The sequence below is a fragment of the Xenopus laevis genome, chromosome 1S (genome assembly GCF_017654675.1).
Source record: "Xenopus laevis strain J_2021 chromosome 1S, Xenopus_laevis_v10.1, whole genome shotgun sequence".
NCBI classification, from domain to species: domain Eukaryota; kingdom Metazoa; phylum Chordata; class Amphibia; order Anura; family Pipidae; genus Xenopus; species Xenopus laevis.
In genome coordinates, this window is record NC_054372.1 from 150,473,424 (window position 1) to 150,497,744 (window position 24,321).

Genomic DNA, 24,321 nt, shown 5'->3' on the forward strand with positions numbered 1-24,321 from the left:
TCTGTTTTGTATTTGTGCATTCTTCAAATGTGGACGGCAATTATTATCCCATTTGCTCGTCATTTACCTTTTGGTTATGGATTAATTTGCGCGTTGTGTCTACTGTGTGTGTGGGGGTGTCCCCCTTTCTTGGGTCTGGGCCGCGATGACGTCACTCGCTGGCTGAACGGCTCTCCCGAAAGTCGCAGCCAATCAGCGCGCAGCTTGCATCCGCCTTTGAGTTATTATTGTGCACTGCGAAACATCCTTCATCAGAGTCACAAGGAGAGACTAACTGAGCAGGCAGCCATTATCTGCCATGGAATGAAATGGCTGTGTGTTACACCCTTGGTTTTTGACTTTGTGCTTTCAAAAAAAGGAATCCTTTAAACTGAATCCACCATCACCTATCAGGAGTCCACACTGTGTGTGTTCTTTATATTTGCTATTTCAGAGGACCTTTTGGAAGAAGGAAAAACGTTTATAGCACAACATGTCTGGATTTTCTCCATATCATTTGGAATCCATCTTTGTTCTATTCCAGGTCATGGCACACCCAAGCCTGAAATAAGCAAATCTATATATTTTTTTTTCAAGCTTAGCCATTCGAGTTGTGCAGTGTATAACTGCTTGTATTTGTTGCCTGTTCATAATAAATGTCAAATTAACAGGAATTCGTGTCTTTTATGGACTTTTGTTCATTTAGATCATTTCTTTTATATTGATCTGAAAAATGGACACGATTTCTCTGAGTGAAATGTATTTTTAAGCCTGTAAGTATTGTCGATTTTATAAGTGTAATCCTAGTGCTGCTTTTGTTTTTTATTTGTTGCTTATAGGTGTGTCTCACACTAGATCCTTTTCAGATGAGCTCTTGGTTTTTTTTCTCTACATTAAATCCAGATGAACTGGATTATTTACAAAATCGTCTTCCTTTGTTGAACTTTTCCTAATTGTATTTTTTTTATATTCTCAGAGGAAATACAACAGCCACGTCTAGAATACAATGTGCAACATTTGTAACAAATTATTTTGCAAGTTTGTTTTTCCTGTGGTGGAAAAACTGCAAACAAGGTCGGATGCGTATTTTAAAACCTTTCTTTTTTTTATGTAAAGAAAAAAAAAAACCCATTCCCAGAAACCTCCAAGTCTTGGAGCCCAGGTAAGTACCCATGTGCCCTTCAGTATAAAGTTTAGTAAGATAAACACCAGGGCCCATTCAGCAAATGCAGCCGTCCTGTGCTCTTGTTGTGCTTTCTCCTGCTGGCTGAAATAATGGACGTGGGACATTTTATGGAAGCCGTCTTCATATTTGTGCAAATAACACCGAATTTAGCAGTTAAATCCTACAACTTGATAAATACTATGTAGTTAGAATGTCTTCTATACAACAATGATGTTCCAAGGACAAAAGGCATAGCCACTGAGCAACAGACGCAGCTCTTATGTCCTCACAACTGTCGCCATTGAAGTGATTAAGACCGTTGATTACTGACAGGATTCTGTGCAAATTGCACAACACTCCCCATAAAATGGCTTATGAGGGGGAAAACGGTGACTACAGTGCATTTAGCAGTATCATTATGTTTTTCACAGAGCTACGCGAGGGCCTGCCTGGTGGAATGGCGTTGCAAGTATTTCTAGTCCTATCAGCCGCATTGTTATTGACGTGGTGCCCATTGGAGATTTACTCGGAGCAAGTGCAGCCATTATTAAAGTCGCCAGTGTGGTAGGACGGCCACGTGTTTGTTTCAATATAAAATGAGGTAAAGAAACGAGTTTGCAACTGTGTTGCCGCTTTTGTTACTCTGCCTAAGCCCGTGTTTTGTCTTCCTAGTGATTCTGCTGATTCTATGTGCCTTTTTCTCCCTGACTCTAGACGGATCTGTGGATCTCTTTGTGGGCTGCTGCCTTTCTGCCTGTGCTCTGAAGTGTTATAAAATGGACGCTGAGTCAGGCCAAAGCCATGCTGCTTACACATACACACATACTGGAAATATGCACTGCAGGCGGGGAGGGCGCGCACATTCCTGTCAGAGACAGCCATTAACCCTTTGGAATCCATTACCTAAACCTGTTTTTGACTCCGAACGTAGAGCTAATGCTGCTGACAGGAGAGCTGGTTTGGCCTAGCTTCATTATTTATTGTTGGTGTGCAGCCAATATAATTTACAAGGGTGACTCATGGATGCCGTTTTTATTGCATTGAGTGCGGCTGAATTTATGTACTTGACTGAAAAGGAATCCAGAAGAAAGCCGGTTTAGTCAGTGGAGGTGACACTGCACATGGAGAAGAGGTAGGCAGGAGAAATCATGAAATGGGATAGGTTGCTTTCTGTGGCAGATATTGTAATCATGCTCCAGTCACCTGGAAAGTGAGCTTATAGTGGGGTTGCCACCTTTTCCTGGAAAAAAATACTTCCTATATATTTATCCTTTTTCCCTATTAATAACATTGGGATCAACCATCATTTTTACTGGTCAGGCCTGTAAAATACCAGACAGGTGGCAACCCTAGGGTCAATTGGCCATAAGCAGCATTCTCTGGTAGTGCAATCACTGGTCAGTCTGAACTTCAGCTCTGCTTGGTTGGCTCCAGTTTGCTTGGAAAATGACCACCATATCAGTATATCATGCTCTTAATTTCCCTGTGATCGCTTGAATGGTGTGCACCGTCCAGGGTAAGTTGGTCGGAACAGTTTGTATTTAGGCTGTGCTGAATTCCTGCAGGTCACAGTGAAACTCTAGTTTCATTTAGCTTTTAAGAGTGTAACCTAATCCTTCAGCTCCAGAAAGATAAACCCGTTCTACTGGTTTGTGATCTTGTATCTTAAAGGGCAAGTGGCATCCTGGTATAAAATTTATTTTTATACAGTTTTATAGTCCAGTGTACTTATCCTGCACTAGTATCTTTCTTTTTAAAAGAAGGTCATATATCCCTCAGGCTTGAATTAAATAGGCCGTGCTAGTCATTTAAAGAGGCTCTTCAGCACTAACTTGTGTTGTAGCTTAAGACATAATATGAGGTGCAGCTCGTGATACACTGGAAGGTTATTTCCCACATCGCTGTTGATATTCTAGTAGACTGGTGGCTCTCCCAGGATTTAGGATTTATAATCTCTAAAGAATACCCCATAGTGTGATTTTATTTATTTTTTTATTCTGGGCAACATATGAGAAGAACCACATTGTGGCACTCACAAGCAAACGTTGCTGAATACCGCTCCTATGCCTGCTCTGGGAACTGGGTTTCGTTTGGCTTACTTCCATGGGCATTCGACCAGCTCTTACAAAGTCACCCTGACATTTGCCTTAAAAAGGGGCTTCGTTTAGCCATTGTTTTTTCCATGTATGGCTTTCTTTGCTTAGCAAATAACTGAAACCTTTGATTAGAATCATTTGGCCAAGAGATTGCCAAGTTGTTTAGAGACTAAAAATATGCAATGGTTTTATAAGATTTTAAAATTATTTTTAATGTTGAAACTGTTTAATTTTTTGTGATCTGTTTTTGCACTCATTTATAGTATGTGGCAGCAGATTGGTTGGTTACTGGGCAGGTTTTGCTGGATCAGCATGCTTACAGTGTGACATGTCACCTGCTTTGACCTTTACTATTGACTAAAATTTGGACGCCTTTGCAACTGCGTAGCTTTAGTCAAATTCCATGGCACTAACAACTTTAATTATTTTGAAATTGAAATCGTTCAGTGTCTGTGTGTTTATAACATGTGCTTTAATACACTGTAGTGTGACTTTACGGAAAGGGACTGTGCATACATTCCCTAAAGAAAACATTTTCCATCTTCATCTCTTTCCTTCAGTTACAGCATTTTTATGTTATGATAAATGTTTCCCCTGAAGTCTTTTAATTCCCTTGATAGGTTTTTTTCTATTTCCACCATGCAGCTAAATATTGATGTGCTTTGCTGGATAATGCACAACTGTATAATCATTTATAGTGGTGCTGCTGTGCAAGAAAGCTAGTATTGTATATTTGTTCAGGTAACTGGGACTTTGAGAAGTCAGGGCAGATTCCACTGAAGCAATGTGTTCATTTTAGACTTTGCATAGACAGAACAGGTGGTTTGTCCCATGTTAACTCTGACAGCTGACAAAATGTTTACCCACCTGTCCTACTGTTACCAGCTTCACGGTCGCTTTCTTTGCCATATAATGCTGTTGAGCAGTAAATATCCTTCATGATTCTTCTTTTGAGGCCTTAAATTTATTTTTACAGAGTTATATCCAGGTACTTAAAAATATTAGCTCTGTCTGTTTTAGCTTCGGACAGGCTAAGCCAGTATGAGGCTGATATAGCTATTCCTGCATATACTTATTCAAATTACTTTTGTTTGTACCAGACTATTAAGAGTAGTATTGTATGTGTAACAATGTCTTATCCTTTTGTAGGTTTGCTTTGCTTCAAATCCTAAGGACTAAATCACATGGATTTTTTTTTTTTTTTTTTTTAGGGCTTTGATACATTTGTGGCTGATGGCTTGGAGAATTATGAAATGTGATTTGTGTTTTCTTTGTTAGTGGTCTGTAGTGTGGCTTATAGTCCATGTGGCATTGCCCCAAAACCTAGAAGCATTCAACTACACATTGCTCAGAAGCACCATTTTAAAAAAAACTAGTTGTTCCACCCCAATTCTCTCCAAACTACGTCCCAGCCAGACACTCTATAACCCTTTCCCTACCCACTAAATTTCTTCCCACTGTCACTGTCGCATCTTATTTTCAGTACTGACTAGTATGTGTCAGGACAAAAGGCCGCAACCCCACTAGTTGTTGTCTTTTGTTTCCAACAAATGTAGCCATATGAGTTTGGACAGGTAGCATGAATATTATTTTGTTTATATCCCTCTTAGCTATTGCAATATCACAATGTGACATATTGACTTTTTTTTAGTGTTGTTTTGTCTTCACATTGTTCAGATTGTTGCACATAAATTGTGTAGTTACTAAAAGACCAAAGTTGCACAGACAAAATGCTTGGTTTGTGAGTTACTATTATATATGTGAGGATATCAGTCTCCTAAGTTTGGGAACCCCTCCTAATTATTTAGTGTTTATCATCGGCTGAGCTTTCAAAGTAGCAACTTCCTTTTAATATATAACATGCCTTATAGAAACAGTAGTATTTCAGCAGTGTCCTAAGGTTTATTGGTTAACAGAAAATATGCAATATGCATCATGACCAAATTAGACAGGTGCATACATTTGGGCACCCCAACAGAGATATTACATCAATACTTAGTTGAGTCTCCTTTTGCAAATGTAACAGCCTCTTTACGCCTCCTATAGCCTTTGATGAGTGTCTGGATGGATGTATTTTTGACCATTCATCCATACACAATCTCTCCAGTTCAGTTAAACTTGATGGCTGCCGAGCATGGACAACCTGCTTCAAATAATCCCATAGATTTTCGATGATATTCAAATCAGGGGACTGTGACAGCCATTCCAGAATATTGTACTTCTCCCTCTGCATAAATGCCTTTGTAGATTTCAAAGTGTGCTTAGGGTCATTGCCTTGTTGGAATATCCAACCCCTGCGTAACTTCAACTTTGCGACAGATGCTTGAACATTATCCTGAAGAATTTGTTGATATTGGGTTGAATTCATCCGACCCTCGACTTTAACAAGGGCCCAAGTTCCTGAACTAGCCCCACAGCATGATGGAACCTTCACCAAATTAGACCATAGGTATCGGGTGTTTTTCTTGGAATGCAGTGTTCTTCCGCCATGCAAAGCGATTTTTTTTTTTTTTTGTTATGACCAAATAACTAAATGTTTGTCTCATTCCAAAATGACCATTGCTTGTCTAAATGAACTTTTGCATACAACAAGCAACTCTGTTTGTGGTGTGAGTGCAGACAGGGCTTCTTTCTCATCACCCTGCCATACAGATGTTCTTTGTGCAAATTGCGCTTAATTGTAGAACGATGTACAGATACAGAATTCTCTGCAGCAAGATGTTTTTGCAGGTCTTTGGAGGTGATCTTTGGGTTGTCTGAAAACCATTCTCACAATCCTCCATATTCAGCTCCTGTATTTTTCTTGGCCTGCCAGACCTGGATTTTACAGCAACTGTGCCTGTGGCCTTCCATTTCCTGATTACATTCCCTATAGTTGAAACTGACAGTTTAAACCTCTGAGATAGCTTTTGTAGCCTTTCCCTAAACCATAATACTGAACAATCTTTGTTTTCAGATCTTTTGAGAGTTGCTCTGAGGATCCCATGCTGTCACTCTTCAGCGGAGATTCAAACAAAAGCACAACTTGCAATTGGCCACCTTAAATACCCTTTCTTGTGATTGGACACACCTGCCTATGAAGTTCAAGGCTTAATGAGCTAATCCAACCAATTTGGTGTTGCCAGAAATCAGTATTGAACAGTTACATGCATTTAAATTGGCAAAATTACATGGGTGCCTACATTTTTGCACAACCAATTTTTCACATTTAATTTCATACAACTAAACACTGCTTCACTAAAAATATTTGTTCAGAAGACACCCAGTACTAAGATGTTCATGGGAAATGAAAGACATACCACTGTTATCTTTTTTTGTTGAAAGTGGAGTAAATTATTATGCAGGCTGAGAAGGGTTCCCAAACTTTTTCATATGACTGTATATCCAAGACAGCAATATTTGTTGCATAATTACCAGTGCTGGTAAATTTGCTACTAGTGTTGTTGGTGTATTACATCAGAGTTCACGCTAAATAGAAGTGTCTTTGGGCACTCCTTACTGGAGAAGGAAGTTGGGTGCAACTCTAGGCAGTGTCAGTTGACACCTTCTAAAGGTCGGTCTTGCATAACTAAGTGCATTTTGTTTGAGAATGGAATAATAGATCCTTTATAGATCCCTGGTAAGGCATCAATTTACATATGCTATGCAGTGTTTGGCCTAAAGAGGGATATTAAAGGATTTAACCCGGAAATGAATATGGTTAAAAATGCCATATTCTGTAAACTGAATTTATTGCACCAGCCTAAAGTTTCTCAAAGCATCTAAATAGCAGCAATGATCCAGGATTCAAACCTGAAACAGGGGGTCGCCATCTTTTAAAGTGTCTGCAACACTCACATGCTCAGTGGGCTCTGAGCAGCTGTTGAGAAGCTAAGCTTAGGGGTTGTCACACATTATCAAGCAGAAAATGAGGTTGGTCTGTAACATAAGCTGATGCTAAAGGGTGATTATTAAATTCTGATGCTAATTGCACTGGTTTCTGAGCTGCCATGTAGTAATTATCTGTATTAATTACTAATCAGCCTTATATTGTGACATTTATATTCTGTGTACTTTATATTGTAAGTGGGTCCCTAAGTTCAATAAGTGACAGCAGCACAGAGCATGTGCAGTGAATCAGCAGAAAAGAAGATGGGGAGCTACTGGGGCATCTTTGGAGGCACAGATCTTCCCTGCTCAATGGCTGTGGCTGCCTTGTGCTGATACAGAAGAAGCACAAAATATAATGTACAATATTTCTAACCTACTTCTTTAGTTAAGCTTTATTTCTGCTTTAAGCTGAAAAGAGGGATGACACTATGAGGAAACACAATTAAAGTTTGGGTTGCTTATTTTCTGTAGAAAAGGGACAGGATTACAAGTAAATTAGAGCATATTATAGACCAATATCAGGCGATCTTTTTCATGTATACAGAATAAAGAATGAGAGGCTAGCTCTTAAGGATCAAGAAGCAAAAGTAGTTTAACTCTAAAATTATAAAAATTAGATAAGATAAGATAACCAAAGAGCCACTCCTGTAAAAACTCTGACCAAAGCTGGCCATAGATGCAAAGATCCGATCGTATAAATCATCGTACGATCGGACTTTCCCATCTCCCGACCCGCCACTAACCATTCAGATCAAAGTCTTACCAGTCAGATTAGTTAAAGAACAGATCAGCAATGTTCTGCCCCTGACAGCAATCGTACGATATCTATGTCCAACCAAAGCTAGTGACAGTCTCCCACTGAAAATCGTACGATCGGCAATACACGCAGAGATATTATCGGCAGCCGACAGAAATTTTCTAACCTGTCCGATCGACCAAACGTCCGATCTCCGCCGGACGAAAAATGTCGGGACTCTCCACACACGGTTCGAAAATCGTACGAATCCTCGATTGGTACGATCAGATCTTTGCGTCTATGGCCAGCTTTAAGGGTAATGGGACATTTTGATTATACTTTCTCTTTGATTTGTTTCAAACCAAATAAATATGTAACTTGCTATGTAACTATGGACACTAATGGGTTAAATACTTATATCCTTGTCATGTGTCTGTATCTGTTACTGGTGAAACAATGATTTCAGTTCTAAATTGTAACCAGACTAAGAAAAAAGGGGAAGTTGTTAGAAGGGATGTTCTGGCTGTACAGACATGTGCATGTATCGAAATAGAAACTGCTTTGGCTATAACAGAGTGAAACTACAAACCACAAGCAAAAAACGCAGGCTGTGTACTAGGATTAACAGCTAGCCATTATCACGGGTATGTATCTGTGTCTGCAGACAATAGATCGTACTGATAATTATAGTTCAGCAGGGCTGTGTGTTTCCCATTCCTGCACTAACACTGTGGTTGCCCTCTGGCCAGTATTTAACCAAACTTGCTAGTAAAACTGATAATTAATGCAGTAATAAGGCCAAACGATTACCTTTGTAGGATTTCCCCCCCAGAATAGGCAGCTATGCTAATCATCACCTAATATTTTTATTTAATATTTTCTTATTGTTTATTGCTTCTGCAGATTTTTATTTTTCCATCTGTATCTGTGCCCTCTCATGCCACATAAAAATAGTTTTATGAAAATTCTTTGTGCAAACACTACTTTCCTAAAAAAATTACTTTACTGAAAACTACATGCCTGTAACTATAGTTGTGGGCAGCTGAAATCGCTTCATCTAAAATTGAAGAGACTTCTTACACTGGTGTAATTTTTTTCTTTACAGCAGACATTTAATCGCTACCATGGTTTGCATGTTTCACTCTTTTCAGGAACTCTCACTTGTTTTTTTTCCTCTTGCATGAACCAGGGGAGGAAACTCATGACTTCCTGCCTTGCTTCATGTCTCACTCTCTGCTCTCTCTTATGTTAGTATGCACATGTATTTGAACGCTATGGCTTACATCTTTATGCAATAAATTATTTTCATTTCTAAAAGCAGGCAGACTTACGTTTGCCATACAGTATGCATGTGCTAGTGGCTGAAAATGGCTTGGATACAGTTCAGAGTTGCTTGGCAGTAGAAGGCGTAGTGGTGTGTGTGTTTCGATCATTCTAATGCAATGAACAAGCTATAAATTTATGAATTACGATGGTGTTGGCTTAAAAAATTTTTTTTGTGTATCTGTGACAAACAATGCAATCATGACCTGTTTATTGCCTATGGCTGAATTTTTTGCTGACTTTCTACTACCATTGTTTTTATTATAACATTCGAGAGCTCGCTAACTAGCAGGTGCAGTGCAAAGTACAAAAATAAATGCTACATTGTGTGCATCCAAATGCTCTTTGCATTCACAGATCATCCAAATGCTCTTTGCATTCACAGATCATCCAAATGCTCTTTGCATTCACAGATCATCCAAATGCTCTTTGCATTCACAGATCATCCAAATGCTCTTTGCATTCACAGATCTTCTGTACACACTACTTTATACCTGTGTCTGCACTAAGATGTTTGTGCACACTTTTCTATGTTAGGTGCAACATGCAATGTACAGGGTGCACAGATGCAGCCCTGAAATTAATTCCTACATTGTAGTGGTGCTTTCTCCAGCAACTCTGTTTGCACCTGTGCTAATGCACAACATATCCCTATACTTCGACAAGGCATAACTAGATGCATGTAAAGGTGGCCATAGACGGAGAGATCCGCTCGTTTGGCGATGTCGCCAAATGAGCGGATCGCTCCCCGATGTGCCCACCTTGAGGTGGGCAATATCGGGCTGATCCAATCGCGGGCCCTAGGGCCCAACGATCGGATCCTAACGAATAGTAATGGGCGGTCAGATCGTAGGACCGCATCAACAAATAGATGCGGCCGCAATCCGACGGGATTTTTCGTCCCATCCGATTGAGATCTGGCCCGTTGGGGGGGGGGGGCCATACACGGGCCAATAAGCAACCGACACCTTTTATCGGCCCGTGTATGGACATGACTGCTTAGAAATAAACAAAAAATGCATCCTGCTCATTACAAGTGCCATGCAGCATCTGACTTTGATATATTACTAGTATTGCAGAGATTAGGCACTCTACTCTGCAACTCCAGTCTGTTCATTTGACTTATTGGTGTAATATTATAGCAAAAGTCTGTATTATCTAAACCTTTTAAACACATTTTATATTTAAGGTGACATATAAACACAACTTCAAGAATGGAGCCTCTGAATTTATATTGGAAGCTTAAATTCTCTATCTCTAGGAGTACTGAGGCTTCACCAGTAGAGCACAGGTATGTGTGTAATTCATACCTTACACTTGCTTGAATGGTCCTTGGGTCTGGGCAGGTGTGACTAAACTTCAAGATTTTGTGTTACAAAGGAAGTTATGTAGTAACATCAGCGTGCTGCTCCTTTAAAAGTAAGGAAAGCCTTGCTTAAACATAACTTAATTTTAAATTGGAGTTTTTTTGTTTTTTTTGTTTTTTTTTACTCCCCTGTTCATGCGAAAGTAAGATCTCTAGATTTGGGGTTGATAATTTCTAGTATTTTCTTCCAGTGCGTTCATGCAGTTGTATTAGGGCTTTAGATGGTAGAAACCAGCACACAGAATGATTATGGTATTTGCTTATCTAGAAAAGTTTGCTGTGTGCAATGTAACCACTACAGGTACCCTTTTATAAATAAGCTGATTATTGTAAGGTCTTGTAAGGATATCTGTTATACATTTTGGGGGGAAAAGCACAGAGAAAAAAAAGTGACTAGTGACCTCTGGTGGCTACTTTTATTTATGCACTTGCTTGGTTGTTTGAAGAAGCTTATGCTTCCTTGACCCTCTAACAGCTAACAGTTGATATCTCCATACTTGTTACAGGCAATGTTAAAGGGATTGCTCACCATCCAACAGTTTTTTTTTTTTTTCCGTTTAGTTGGTTTCAGGTAGTTCACCAGAAATAAATACTTTTTCCAATTACATATTATTTTCTGTTTGTGACCGTTTTTCTAATATTTAAGTGTAAGTCTAATTTTTCACCTTTCTAAATCTGTTCTGGGAGGGGGTTCGCCGACTCTCTGAACTATTCTAAAGTGATACATTTAGAGGATACATTTCTTATATTTGTCCCTGCTGAGCAGAATCCCTGAGTTTCATTAAAGGCAGCTGTTAGAATTGATACAACATTTGCTAATACTCCAGAGATGCTTTTGAGAAATGCATCGGCTAAATGTTACAAAATTGTAATCGCTCAGACATTAAACTTTAAACACAAAAAAAAAAGTGTTTATGGTGAACAATCTGAAAACAACTCAACTGAAAAAGTCTGTGGAAGGTGAACAACCCCTTTAAAAAAGAACATAAGCCAAATGTTATAACTAAATCACTGAAGGCATAAATCCCTTTTATAAATAAGCTGCCTTTTGTAAGGATATCCTTTATACAGCTTGGTGGGTGAAAATACAGGAGAATAAAAATAGTAACTAGTGATCTCTGGTGGCTACTTTGCTTAAGCATTTGCTTGATTGTTTGAAGAAGCTGTGTGTTCCTTGACCCTCTAGTACTAAGAAAAGGCATGCTTGACAAAGGGGCTTGCCCCGAAACGTTGCACTTCCGGTAATAAAACTTTGCAAGGTGTTCACCTGCATTCACAGCTTGTGTGCCTTTTCTTAGTATCAGATTTGAGGTTGCCGGTTACCTCTATCACTGTGAACCAAGGAAATTGGAATTATCTACACAGACAGGTGTGCATGAGCAATTACTACTTTGCCTTGACCCTCTAGATCAGGGCTCCCCAACCTCTTTTTTTTTTTTTTTTTTTTTTTTAATTTTTTTCCCCCAGTTAGCCACATTCAATTTTAAAAAGAATTGAGGAGCAACGTAAGCATGAATAAAGTCCCTGCGGGATTTCCTATTTTGTAGCCCCAATGTGCACTGGCAGGTTAAAGGAGGCTCTGTTTGGCAGTACACCTGGTGTTATGCAACTAAAACTTAATTCCAAGCCAAAATTTAAGAAATGAGCAGCTGCTCTGAGGTAGTCTTGCAGCGGGTCGGGCACCCGTTGGTTACCTGCAAAAAAAGCAGGTACCCTGCGGAATGAGGGTAGGATTTTCAGGTGCAGGTATAGATGCTGGTCGTGGGTTGCGGGTTGGGTTGCTGGTCTCTTTGAAATTTCTTATGTTATATTTTCTATTTTAGTGCTTTTAAAATTCTACATGACACTCCGGTTTGCAGCAAAATCTCTTCCTGTTTGATGGTGGTCAGCGGGTTGTGGGTCGGGTAGCGGATCAAAGTGGGTAAATATGCAGGGTCGGGTCTGGGTCTTAGAAATTGGTTCCGTGCAGGTCTCTGCTTTGAGGTCATTGGGAGCAACAGCCAAGAGATTGGTGAGCAACATGTTACTTGCAAGCTACTGTTGGGGATCACTGCTCTAGCTGACGGTTGGTATTTCCATAGTTGTTGCAGGCAATGTGCTATTTGTTGCTCATTCAGAAATGACTGCAGAACGTCTTTTGGCACACAACATAATGGCAGGAGTAGCCACTTCTTGGAATACTGTATTATGGATGCACACCCAGTGTCGGACTGGGACACCAGGGGCCCACTCTCAGTATTATTATTCTTCCTCTCCTCACTCAACCTCTATTCTCCTAGTCTCTCTTCTTTACCTACTATAATCTATTATTCCATCTATTTAGGCTCTTTGAAATATAGAAATAGGGAATGGCCATGAACTAGGCCAAATGTTTAGTAGCATGAGGGCCCACTGACATCGGAGTCCACTGGTGTTTTCCTGGTGTCCCGTTGGGCCAGTCTGACACTGTGCACACGACCTAAATATGTGGGATTTGCCGCTTCTAGTACACTTTCTACTATATATTCAGAACTAGCTGGTTTCTAGCCTCTTAAAAACTTTGGTAAGTACAGTAGTATTTTATGTTTCAAGCACACTTAGAATATACCCAGCACTATTTCTCATAGTTCTACTCATCACCTTTGCCCAGTCCCCACTTTGACCCAATTACCATGGCTCATTTATTAAAACTTTCTTCCTATTTTGCAGAGGTTATAAAATAAGTTATGACCACAGATAACTATATACAGTGGGTATACAGTTGTGCTAATATGTTTATATAGCCTTGGCAGAATTTGTAAAATGACTGTTCTGGCAAAACAGCATTCTTTTATTTTGGATTATTATCAGGTAGCTATTCATCATCACAGAATTGTATGTGTCATTTATTACGTGATAACAGAAAATACATGCATGGGGAAAGCAGAACTGTCAAAGGATCAAGAAGCAAAAGTAGTTTAACTCTAAAATTATCAAAATTAGATAAGATAACCAAAGAGCCACTCCTGTAAAAACTCTGACCATTGATCCGATCGTACGAATCAACGCACGATCGGACTTTCCTATCTCCCGACCCTCCACTAACCATTCAGATCAAAGTCTTTACCATTCCGATCAAATAAGAACAGATCAGCCAATGTTCTGCCCCTGAAAGCAATCGTACGATACTTATGTCTGACAACACTAGTGACAGTCTCCCTCTGAAAATCGTACGATCGGCAATACACACAGAGATATTATTGGCAGGCGACAGAAATTTTCTAACCTGTCCGATCGACCAAACGACCGATCTCCGACGGACGAAAAATGTCGGGACTCTCCACACACGGTCCGAAAATCGTACGAATCCACGATTCGTACGATCGGATCTTTGCGTCTATGGCCAGCTCAAGATGTGCAAAAGCATGGGTTCTGTCAGTTAAATAAAAAAAAATATACATAACCAGGTGAGATAAACATTTATATTGGAGTTTTATTACTACTTACTACTTATTAGTTCTTAGTAGGTGCACAATTACTCCTGTGCAGTTACTCATAACTACTACTGAGACATATGGTTATAATAACACAAATCACAGCTAACTGCTATGATGCATGAATGAGCCGTTTTCTTCAAGATGCATTCTTCTGGGATCAGAACCAGTTTTAGGTCAAGCATTTGTCTTGGGCCAGCTATAAAGAGCATAACTTACACAATATCCTTAGTAACCTTCTACGACACATACCTTTTTGCAAATCAATTGATGAACAGTTCTCATATGAAGCAGCTTCTGATACCAATTTCAGTATCCGGCAGCTAATAAATGCAAGTGAGTGCAGCAGCAACAACAACAAGAAGTGGAAGGCCACAAGTAGGAGGACCCTGCCATATGTAATTCTCATTATGTTCATGCTATGGGACCCAGCCTTTCCTATATTATACACCAAAAACACCACTATCACTCTTTTAAATCCCTACACATTTGTAGTTATTTCCCCCCCTCCAACTTTCTCATTTTTCCTTTCAATTGAATCTGTCCTCTTTGCCCCCAAACCTCTAAATACTGATCTGTTATCCTACAACTGAATGGTCACTTGCCTCAGCACAAGCTGCACAGATCATGTAGGAAAACAAGAGCTGAGAATGGTCCTAGGGAAGACCAGATCATCAAGGTGCTCATTTTTCTGTGTTATAGGGAATTAATATTTTTCAGTTTGAATATTTGAAAATCCCCTTTATGGTACAAATATTTGTTTAAAAAGGAAGAAATATGTGCAAAATACACATCTCTATGTTATCCAAAATCACTACCTAGTGGTGCACAGTGTATTCCAATCTCATTAAAGTGCAAGTCAACCCAAGAGATCTCAAGAAATCAAAAGAGAAACGTGTGGTGTATAAACATTTATTCAACATTAAAATCTGTCAAAATTGCATTTGCAAACTCATTAATTTATGAGCAAATGTATAAACTCGTGAACAGTGAATCCAGTGCTGTTCAGCTGCTTTTCTTTCCACTATCTCAAACTCAAACTCTGCTTCCAGCATCCAACAGTATGTAGATTCAGCCGATGCTATGGTGTCCCAAGCATTTTGTCCTGGTGTTTCACCTTCCAGTTTCCTCAGAGCATTATACTGTGGGTATAATGCACATTGTTCTGTAACACATTTTAGTGAGTCACATGATACAGTTTAAAGGTTAAAAGGTTAAAAGATTTTTTGCATAGTGCAAATGTATATTATACATTGATTACACAATTTCATTGATTATTAAGTATAACTTCTGATTCACTCTTTATATTGTCTGCATTACTTGTTTTGACTCTTGAATCAATGTAACAAATGCCTGCTGATTAGCAGATCTAGAGGAGAACGGACTTCTACAACATTGTCTAAAAAGTCAGAAGTGGGAGTGAAAAGAACATGACTGGCCTACACAGAGTCCTGACGTCAACCCTGCTGAATATCTGTGGGATGAATTCGAACACTGAATGTGAGCCAGGCCCGCTGTCCCAAAATCAGTGCCCAACCTAACTAATGCTCACTAAGCATACCTCATGCAATGTTCCAAACTGTAGTGGAAAGCCTTCCCAGAAGAATAGGGGCTGTTTTTAGCAAAGAAGGCCAAACTGCATATTAATTACCCAGGGAGACACATTTATCAAAGGCCGAATTTCAAGTTCATGTGAGTTTTTTTTTTTAAAACTCCCTTAAACTCCCATTAATTCGAAATTCAACCAATTGAAATGAGTTAATAAAATCAAATTTTTACAACTCGGATGAATTAAATCGGCTTGAAAACTTGAATTGAATTTGAATCTGAATGAATTTTCTCTGAAAAAAACTTGGTCAGGAAGGCTGCAAACAACTCCAAGTTGATCCCTTGACTTCTCCCATTTATTTAAAGAGCAATTTGGCAGGTTTTAGGTGGCAAATAGTCTAATTCTGCCCTTTAGTTTAAGAATGAGATGTTGAACAGACCGGAGTCCACAAACTTTTGGCCATGCACTGTATCTGTATAGTGTTATTAACTACAATTTGTAGGAATTTATCATTAACAAATATAAGATTTTGGCTGGTATTTAATATAATATAAATTTAATATAAACAATTTTCTGAACAAAACGATGATTAGCAACTCCACTTTGCAGGACTATGGTCATTTTTTAGTTCATGTTTGGCAGACTTAGGGCAGGACTCCACGGGCGATTCCACCGCGTCGGGTGCAGACGCAGTGTGCATCAACGCTGCAACACAATCCGACAGTAGAATTATCTTATTTCCGTTGCATCCGATGTGGCGCCTGCGTTTTTGCGCAGAGTGTCGGATCACGGCGGAATTGTCCGTGGAATCCTGCCTTGATCAACACACTTTGTAAAAAGCTGGTTGGCATTATGTAATTATGTATAATAAAAATGCACAGTTGTCTGAAAATGACTGGATTTTTGTCAGTACTTTATGTACTGTAATACACAAGCCAGTAGCCACAGACTACAGTGGAGGAAGTGAAATGTTCAATTTGAAAATTTGGAAGGAATACTCCACCATGCACTGCAGTTCTGGAAATAAACACTGGGTGGCAGGTTTGCATTTATTTTATAACATACCATGTAATAACCTCTTCATAAGGATGTTGAGTTTAGCTTTAAAAAGGAAAAGTGCTTATTGCCGCTATATTATTATTATTATTGTTGTTGTTAACACGTATTTATAAAGCACCGACCTAATCCACAGCTCTGTTCAATTAACAGGTGTATACAGATTACATACAAAATAGGCTGTCACAGAGTGTAACATACAGATTACATATAAAACGACTGATACAAAAAGTAAAGAGGTTATAATCAAAGCAAAATTATAAAAAAAAAACTTAAACAGTCTTAAAAACATTTATTTGTTATAATTTGAGTTATCTGTTAAGTATATGAGTTGTTATGGTTGCAATGATCACTCACTAATATGTCTTACAACATAATACATGTCCACACAGATACTTTATGCTCCTGTACCACCTACACAAGATAATTAACTGATCCGCTGGTTAAGCCTCTTCCATAGGGCTACTTTTCCCAGACTCTGGACCTTCATTCCCCCCTCACCTTTAAGACAGATCCAAAATCCTGTTTTAAGATTCGCTCCAGGCATTTATATTATGGGAGGAGTCCCCTGACTGTGTCGGACTCTGCATTACCAAGGGCTATACTAAATTGTCCCACACTCCCTTTCATAGAGAAACTCTCTTCCTGGTAGGCTCCCTTCTACCCATTTAGTATCTAGAGGCCATAAACCTGGAGGAATACACTCAAAGGGGTTGTTCACCTGTTAAGTGTGGTGTAGACAGTGATATGCTGACTCATTTTGCAGTTGGTCTTCATTTTTTAGCTTCTTATACAGTTTTTTTATTCTCCAGTTTAGAGTTTTGCATTTATCAAGCTATTTAAATGATATTTCAATTATGTATTTCCTACAAATTGTGGAGGTTATGGTGGGATTTAAGAGCTACAGAATTAATATATTAGATTGGGCCCCACCACTGTTAAAGAACTTTTCTGTGTGTGTTCTATATAACAGGTGTAGTTTTTTTTTACTAACTAGGCTGACCTTTTTATGAAGAATGGTATAGGTCTGGTTTAGGTATGGCAAAAACAATATGGCTTTTTGGGGAAAATATATATGAGTGAGGGCCATCTAAAGGGTTGCCTTCTGCATGCAACATAGCATGGCATTTGTCCAAAATCCCTATGCTGAAACCTAAGCAGATGTCCATGCAGTTGGACACCCTATGGGTGGTGGGCAGGAGATAATTAACCATAGACCACACAGGGAATTTGGGATGGCACAAATTTTAAAGGGTTAGACAATTGTGATAAATTAAATGCTTTATTAAGCATGGAATAGACCTTCCCTCCATTTTTATATTTTGGCCTTTCTGGCACATTATCTCAACCCCCTCAGATTCATTCTAGTTTCAGGGTACATGTTTTATGGTAGCTAGATGTCAAGCCTATGTTTAAGTGTCTTAGGGACACGAAACGCGTCAGGCTCGAGATGATTGTTTAAATAAAGATTTTTTTATACTTTTTAACCAACTTTTGGTCTGATCTATATGTGCTTCCTAGAGTGCCCTAAACCTTCTTGTTTTTTCTAGCAAGATGTCACTGGGCCCTACAAGAAATGATTTAGGACAGGAGTACAGATACATTTACTAATGCAAGGTCTACTTCAAGTGATGAAGTCCCATTAGGATCTTCATCCATAGAAGCACTGTTAGTATTCTGTTCGATGGAAATATTACTTAAATATTGATTTATGAGAAACTGAATATTGCTATATTTTAACAAATAACTATTTCTTATGTAAACGTAACAAAATAAATATCTAAATGAAAAGCACCAGCTAAAGGTCTACTGGTAGATCCTGATCTACCTTTTGGACACCTCTGATTTATGGGTTCCTTGCCCCATAATAATAATCTGTTTATCAGAAATATTAAAAGAAGAAAATGGGTAGGGAATTCAACTACCTTCTACATTTTAGTGCGTAGCTTACTACATATTTCAGGGGAACAGCTACAGTATTTGTCAAGTGTAAATAAAAAATAAACATTCACAATATTTTTGCAAGAGAAGTATGAAATGACCATTAAAAATAAAGATATGTAGGAGACTCTACTCATGGTACATCTTACTATAATGTTTTATCCTGGGGATATCTGATGCACTGTAGGGTGTTCACATATCTGTTTAGAAAGCCCCTTGACTATCTTACAAAGTAAATATATTGTAGGTATCACTGAACTTTACCCAAGTGACTTGCTTTGAATCACATAGTGTAATGCATCCTGAGCGGCATAACAGTAGTTGTACTATGAACAACTGCACAGACATGTAAAAAAAAAAGAGTAATAGGTTAAATGCTGTATATGCCTATTTATTTAGATACGGTATACCTGTGTGCATGTGACATGCAGAAATATATAATAGAATAGTATATTGGATTCAATGTTAAGTGATTTGACTGTATGGTGCCTCCTTTGTGTTAGCTGAGTGTTAGCTTAATCACCCCCAATACAGGGTGCTAGTAAAGTTTTTAAAGTGACAGTTTGATACACAAGACTTATGTCAGTTTGACACTGTTGAAAAGGTGCTATAACTGGAAGTAAATCCAGGTAAGTGAATGGGAATAGGAAGTTCAACAGACAATGAGCCTTGATATCCTTGCTTGGCATGCCATAGCCCTTGCTTCTTAAAGGTGAGCTAAACATGCAAACTATAAACCTGCCCAGAGTGCTCCTCTGAGAACTTTTGAAATCATTTTGTATCTTTTGTGGCTCTGAATATATTAACAGTTTTATACTGCTAATACCAGGTTTTTTCCTTTGTACCTGTTTTGCGCCTCCAACTTTGGCTAGCTGCTGATGAAGTTACATCAAGTTTACTGGCTGGCCCCATAGATGCCAACACTGGAAAATAATATCCAATTTCACAGAACTTTTGCGGTCTTCAAGAATCAGACATAAAGCCAGGATATGTGTCCCAGAAAATTAGGACGTTTGTGGCTATAATTTAAAGGTATTACAAGCTATTCGATTTTTAGATTGGGTCATTTACTGTTCAGAACAGACAAATACTGTAGTTATAATATACTGTTTTAGAATTCCATCAGAGCATGGCTTGCATTGTTGGGCCCTCTTTGCCCACACAAATGTAAAGTTTAGCTTTCTGCGGTTTATTTTTAGTTACTGTTACCTATTACTGTAACAACACTAAAAAATTAACTCCCATCAAATATTAGAACTGCATTTCAATAAGGGAATACGGTACTAGTTCCAAGCACAACTCTGAAGATGAGCTACAACTCCCCCCTTAAAAATCTTAGCATAGTAATTGATTATAAGCACCAGAACCATGTAATACAGATTTTATTGTTAAAATACCCTATCCCATAAAAAAGCACAATAATTGGAGGGCCCCCTTCAGGTTAATACATATATCATGTGCCCATATTGGGTCAGTTCATAAGGCCTGGGAAAATGACCAAATTCTTACTTCAATAGTTGCAGCTGGCGCTGTTACCTATTATCCGGTACTACATATAAAAATTAGCTTACCTTTCGGTCGCTCTTTATTCTATGCTCTTCTCTCGCCTCTCATTTTGAGCTATCATTTAACTTAACATTCTTTTCTTATCCATCTCCAATCTCTAATAGCCAGTTCTATTTTTATTTGGTGTCTCCTCTTCTCTTTCATGCTGTACTGATATATTCTATATACCTTCCTTCCATTTTTCTTCTGCTTTTGCCATTGACAACCCATTTCTTCTTAATCATTGTCTATGACCTTCCTTTTTTCCACAACCTTTCTTTCTCACTATCTATCTTTCTGTTATCTTCTCCTTCATTTTCTTCCGTCCAACTCATCTACTACTATCTCAACCTTCAGCTTTAAAAGCAAGTTCAAACTTTTTTGTTCTTTATCATCCTTTCATATGTGTTGTTCGAATTTTCCTTGCACAAAAACTTCGGTGATTTGAACGTTATCTGGTAGGAAGAAAACAAGGAATGTTTTGTTGTTCATGGTAGTGAAGGTTTATCACGGGCGATAAATTCCCTTTTGCATATTTACAGGTGCATTCTGTGAAAACCCCCTTTTTTTGTAAATGTAGTATTCCCCTATGCCTCTTCTCACGCCACCCCTCCCACAGTTAGGAAAGATAGATCTAACCTTTGACTGACTTATTCACAGGGTCCTGCTTCCTCTGCTGGTAAATCTGTAATAACCAATCAATCCACCCCCAGCCTGCCTGTGATCCACCCCTTTCTGGCTGTACTAGCTCCAATACTTACTAAATTCTCTGCCAATTCCACTGTTCATGTCAGGGTCTCCCCCTTTCGCCATCATGGCTCCACCTGCCATGTGACATCATGATCCCACCCCTTTGACAACACAGCCCTCCCCTTTATCCTCGAACGATCGGACTTCCCCATCTCCAGACCTGCCACTAACCTTTCAGATCAAATAAAGCAGAAAAAGAACAGATCAGCCAATGTTCTGCCAATCTGCCCCTACAGCAATCGTATGAAAGTGACGTCCGACAAAACCTAGTGACAGTCTCCCACTGAAGATCAGATCAGCAATACACGCAGAGATATTATCGGCAACCGACAGAAATTTTCTAACCTGTCCAATCAACTGAACGACCGATCGGCATGGCATGACAGATGTTGGGACACTACACACACACGATCTGAAAATCAAGGATTCGTACGATTGGATCTTTGCGTCTATGGCCAGCTTAACACAGCTGAATTGTCAGATATACAAGTTGAAACAATAGTATCTGACGATTCAGAACTAACAGAAACTGATCAAAATTTTCTGACCAGCCTTATCGACGAGCCAGCTGATATTGGTTTGTCTTGTCTCCCGCCATAGAAACACTGGATATCGTACAAAACAATATTATTGGTGTGTCTATGGCCATCTTTAGGCCAAAAAGGTGGCAACCCTACTCTTTCTTGACTTCCGCTGTTTAACTGTACCATTTCTTATCTCCCTTCCCTACCCCAGTCTCCCAACACCTCACCCTTCTCTACTAATGTAGGGGGGCCCTGGTTGACTCAACTACTACTACTAGTAGTAGTTGAATAGTAGTGTGTTATTGTTTTTTAAATATAGGATAACAATATATTGCATTTGTCTCAGACATTGTTTTGATTTAAATGAGGACCTGAGCATGTATTGGACCCTAAACAGGGGTACTTGACTAGGACTGTTCCTTTTTTAACTCATACTTACTAAGCATGCTCTCACAAACCATGAAACTGAATACAGTCAATACCAGAAGGCTAGTGAGTGCCACAGTAACAAATATCTTGGAAGCCACTATGCACAATCTCAAAGCAACAGACCGACACATCTCATAATTGACTGTGATTTGTAAACAGCCTTGCCATTGTGTTTTGTTTTGCCAAAAACAACAAGATGTATGCATGATACTTGAACTGAAAGATTGAAATGCTAATATTTATTCTAAACATACAAAGCACAAAAAAACATTAAGAAATTCCACAGTACAGTCACATAATAAGGATTCCCAGCACTAAGGGCCCTTTCTTCGAAAGATGGACATTAGAAAATGACAAATGTATATTCTATTAGAAACTTGTATTGAATGCTTGGTGTTTTGTTTTTTGTTTTTTTTCATCACGGTTCAGTTTTTGTTTTTATAACAAAGACTTTTACAGGGAGCAATCACAATTGTTGGGTAAAATCTTTGGCACATTTTAAAGGTTTGCCAAGCCATTTTCCAAATGCAGACTATCAATTTGGTTTGAACAGACTCCTTTAACCTGAAGGAATATCTGTCACAGGGTGCAGAACACCTTGATTTAATCCTATCCATGCTGACACTATAGTTTATGTTGACCAGTGACCCCCAGCCAGTGGTATGCAATATGCTCACCACCTCACTTTATGTTGCTCCCAGCCTCAAAGGTGGTTGCCCTTAGGGCAATGACACAAAAGGAGATTAGTTGCTCACGACAAACCTCCTCTTCTGTGCCTCTTCTGCGGGCCACTAATCTCCTCCAAATGCTTTACCACTGCAATAAAGTAAAGTTATAACAGCTTAAGGTTTGCTAACCTGGTAATTACAACCTTTCTAAGTATTTTTCTTTGTAAAATGGTAAAATGAAATATGCAAGCCTTATCTGGACTCAGATTCAAAAGTGACCCTGGCATTTGAGGTACAAAGGGGCTGAACAGCACCCCCCCCCCCAGAGGCCCAATAAACAAGCACTGTCCATGGCATCTTACAGCAGCCCTTTTAGCATTTTCCCAGATTGACTGTCTGGGCTGTTCAGGATGATTTCTCCAAAGTTCCCATTGGTTGGGACTGAGTGAGGTCTTTTATCTGCATCCTAATTCTTCGCCCCCTGATAGACTGTTGGTAGCAGCAATGTCACAACACTAGGGGGCACATTTACTAAGGGTCGAATATCGAGGGTTAATAATTCGACCCTCGAATTCGACCCTCGAAGTAAAATCCTACGAATATCGAATTCGAAGGATTTACCGCAAATCCTACAATCGATCGATCGAAGGAAAAATCATTTGATCGAACGATGAAATCCTTCGAATCAAACGATTAGAAGGATTTTAATTGATCGATCGAAGGATTTTTCTTCGATCAAAAAAACCTTAGAAAACTGATGGGGAAGGTCCCCATAGGCTAACATTGTACTTCGGTAGGTTTAAACTGGCGAAGTATGTAGTCAAAGTATTTTTTAAAGAGACAGTACTTCGACTATCGAATAGTCGAGCGATTTTTAGTTCGAATCGAAGTCGTAGTCGAAGGTCGTAGTAGCCTATTCGATGATTGAAGTACCCAAAAAAATACTTCAAAATTCGAATTTTCTCACTAAAAATTGGATTTTTCAAGTTTTTGCCATTTGGACATTAATAAATAACCCCATAGTGTTAAGTCCATTGGTGGTCAATTGGTGTGCTTGAGAAGCTATTATTGGTTAGAGCTGACATCCCCAGTCGTCCGGCCCGGATTTATGGAAAGGCCACCAATGCCCGGGCCTAGGGCGGCAGGGTTTTAGTGGGGCGGCATTAAGCCCAACCGTACCCGCATTGGTTCGAAAGCTCTGGGGCTGATCATGAGATACAATCGTTTTTTAAAATTTCCAATGCGGCAATATCCAGTGCTCTTGTTATGATGATGAAATTTTGTGAATGAAGGGGAGGGGACAGGGGTGATAAGCGGTAGCGGGCCTAGGGGCACACGCTATGTAAATCCGGCCCTGCCAGTCGTCTCGGAGCTGCTGCAATGATAACATTCGTAACATAAGTAAAGAACCTAAAAGCAGCATTTATTTTTCTTAAAATACATTAACCTAGTTATTGTTATTGTTGTTATTGATATGGTAAAATAATATGTAAAAGAATAAGCAAAGGATAGATTTTCTATAAGTACATATGGATGAGACACTCAGCAGAGATGCGAGTACATCTGCACTAGACTGAAACTAATACAGATATCTTCATAGAGTGTGTATGTTTCAATTCTGGCTGGAACAGTCATGCTGTTCTTGATAAAAGCTGATCCATTTGAGGGGAATTTTAAATTTGTATGTACTGCTGCCTCATGCAATGGTCATGGGAACTGGAAATATTAACACCATGTGACTGATAGTTTCCAGGTATAGTAATGCTGTACTCATGCAAAGCTGTCATAAGCAGGGAGGAGGGGCAATATGGGCAGCTGCCATGGGAGCTAAAATAAAATATCTGCCAACTTCCATCTGTGAAATCAGAAGAG

At 39.1% G+C, this 24,321-nt stretch overlaps 1 long non-coding RNA gene across 5 annotated transcripts; it reads left to right on the forward strand.

Moving 5' to 3' along the window:
• The first annotated feature begins 610 nt into the window (after positions 1-610).
• On the forward strand, positions 611-16,428 carry LOC108707159. Of its 5 annotated transcripts, none has more exons than XR_001934234.2 (4): positions 802-1,745; positions 1,859-2,276; positions 10,359-10,460; positions 15,355-16,428. It is a non-coding gene; the product is annotated as an uncharacterized LOC108707159 (long non-coding RNA). The 5 variants fall into 5 exon arrangements; XR_005965077.1 differs by lacking the exon at positions 15,355-16,428 and adding an exon at positions 12,359-12,859; XR_005965079.1 differs by lacking the exons at positions 10,359-10,460; positions 15,355-16,428 and adding an exon at positions 611-752 and having other exon boundaries at positions 956-1,745; positions 1,859-4,444.
• The last annotated feature ends 7,893 nt before the right edge of the window (positions 16,429-24,321 follow it).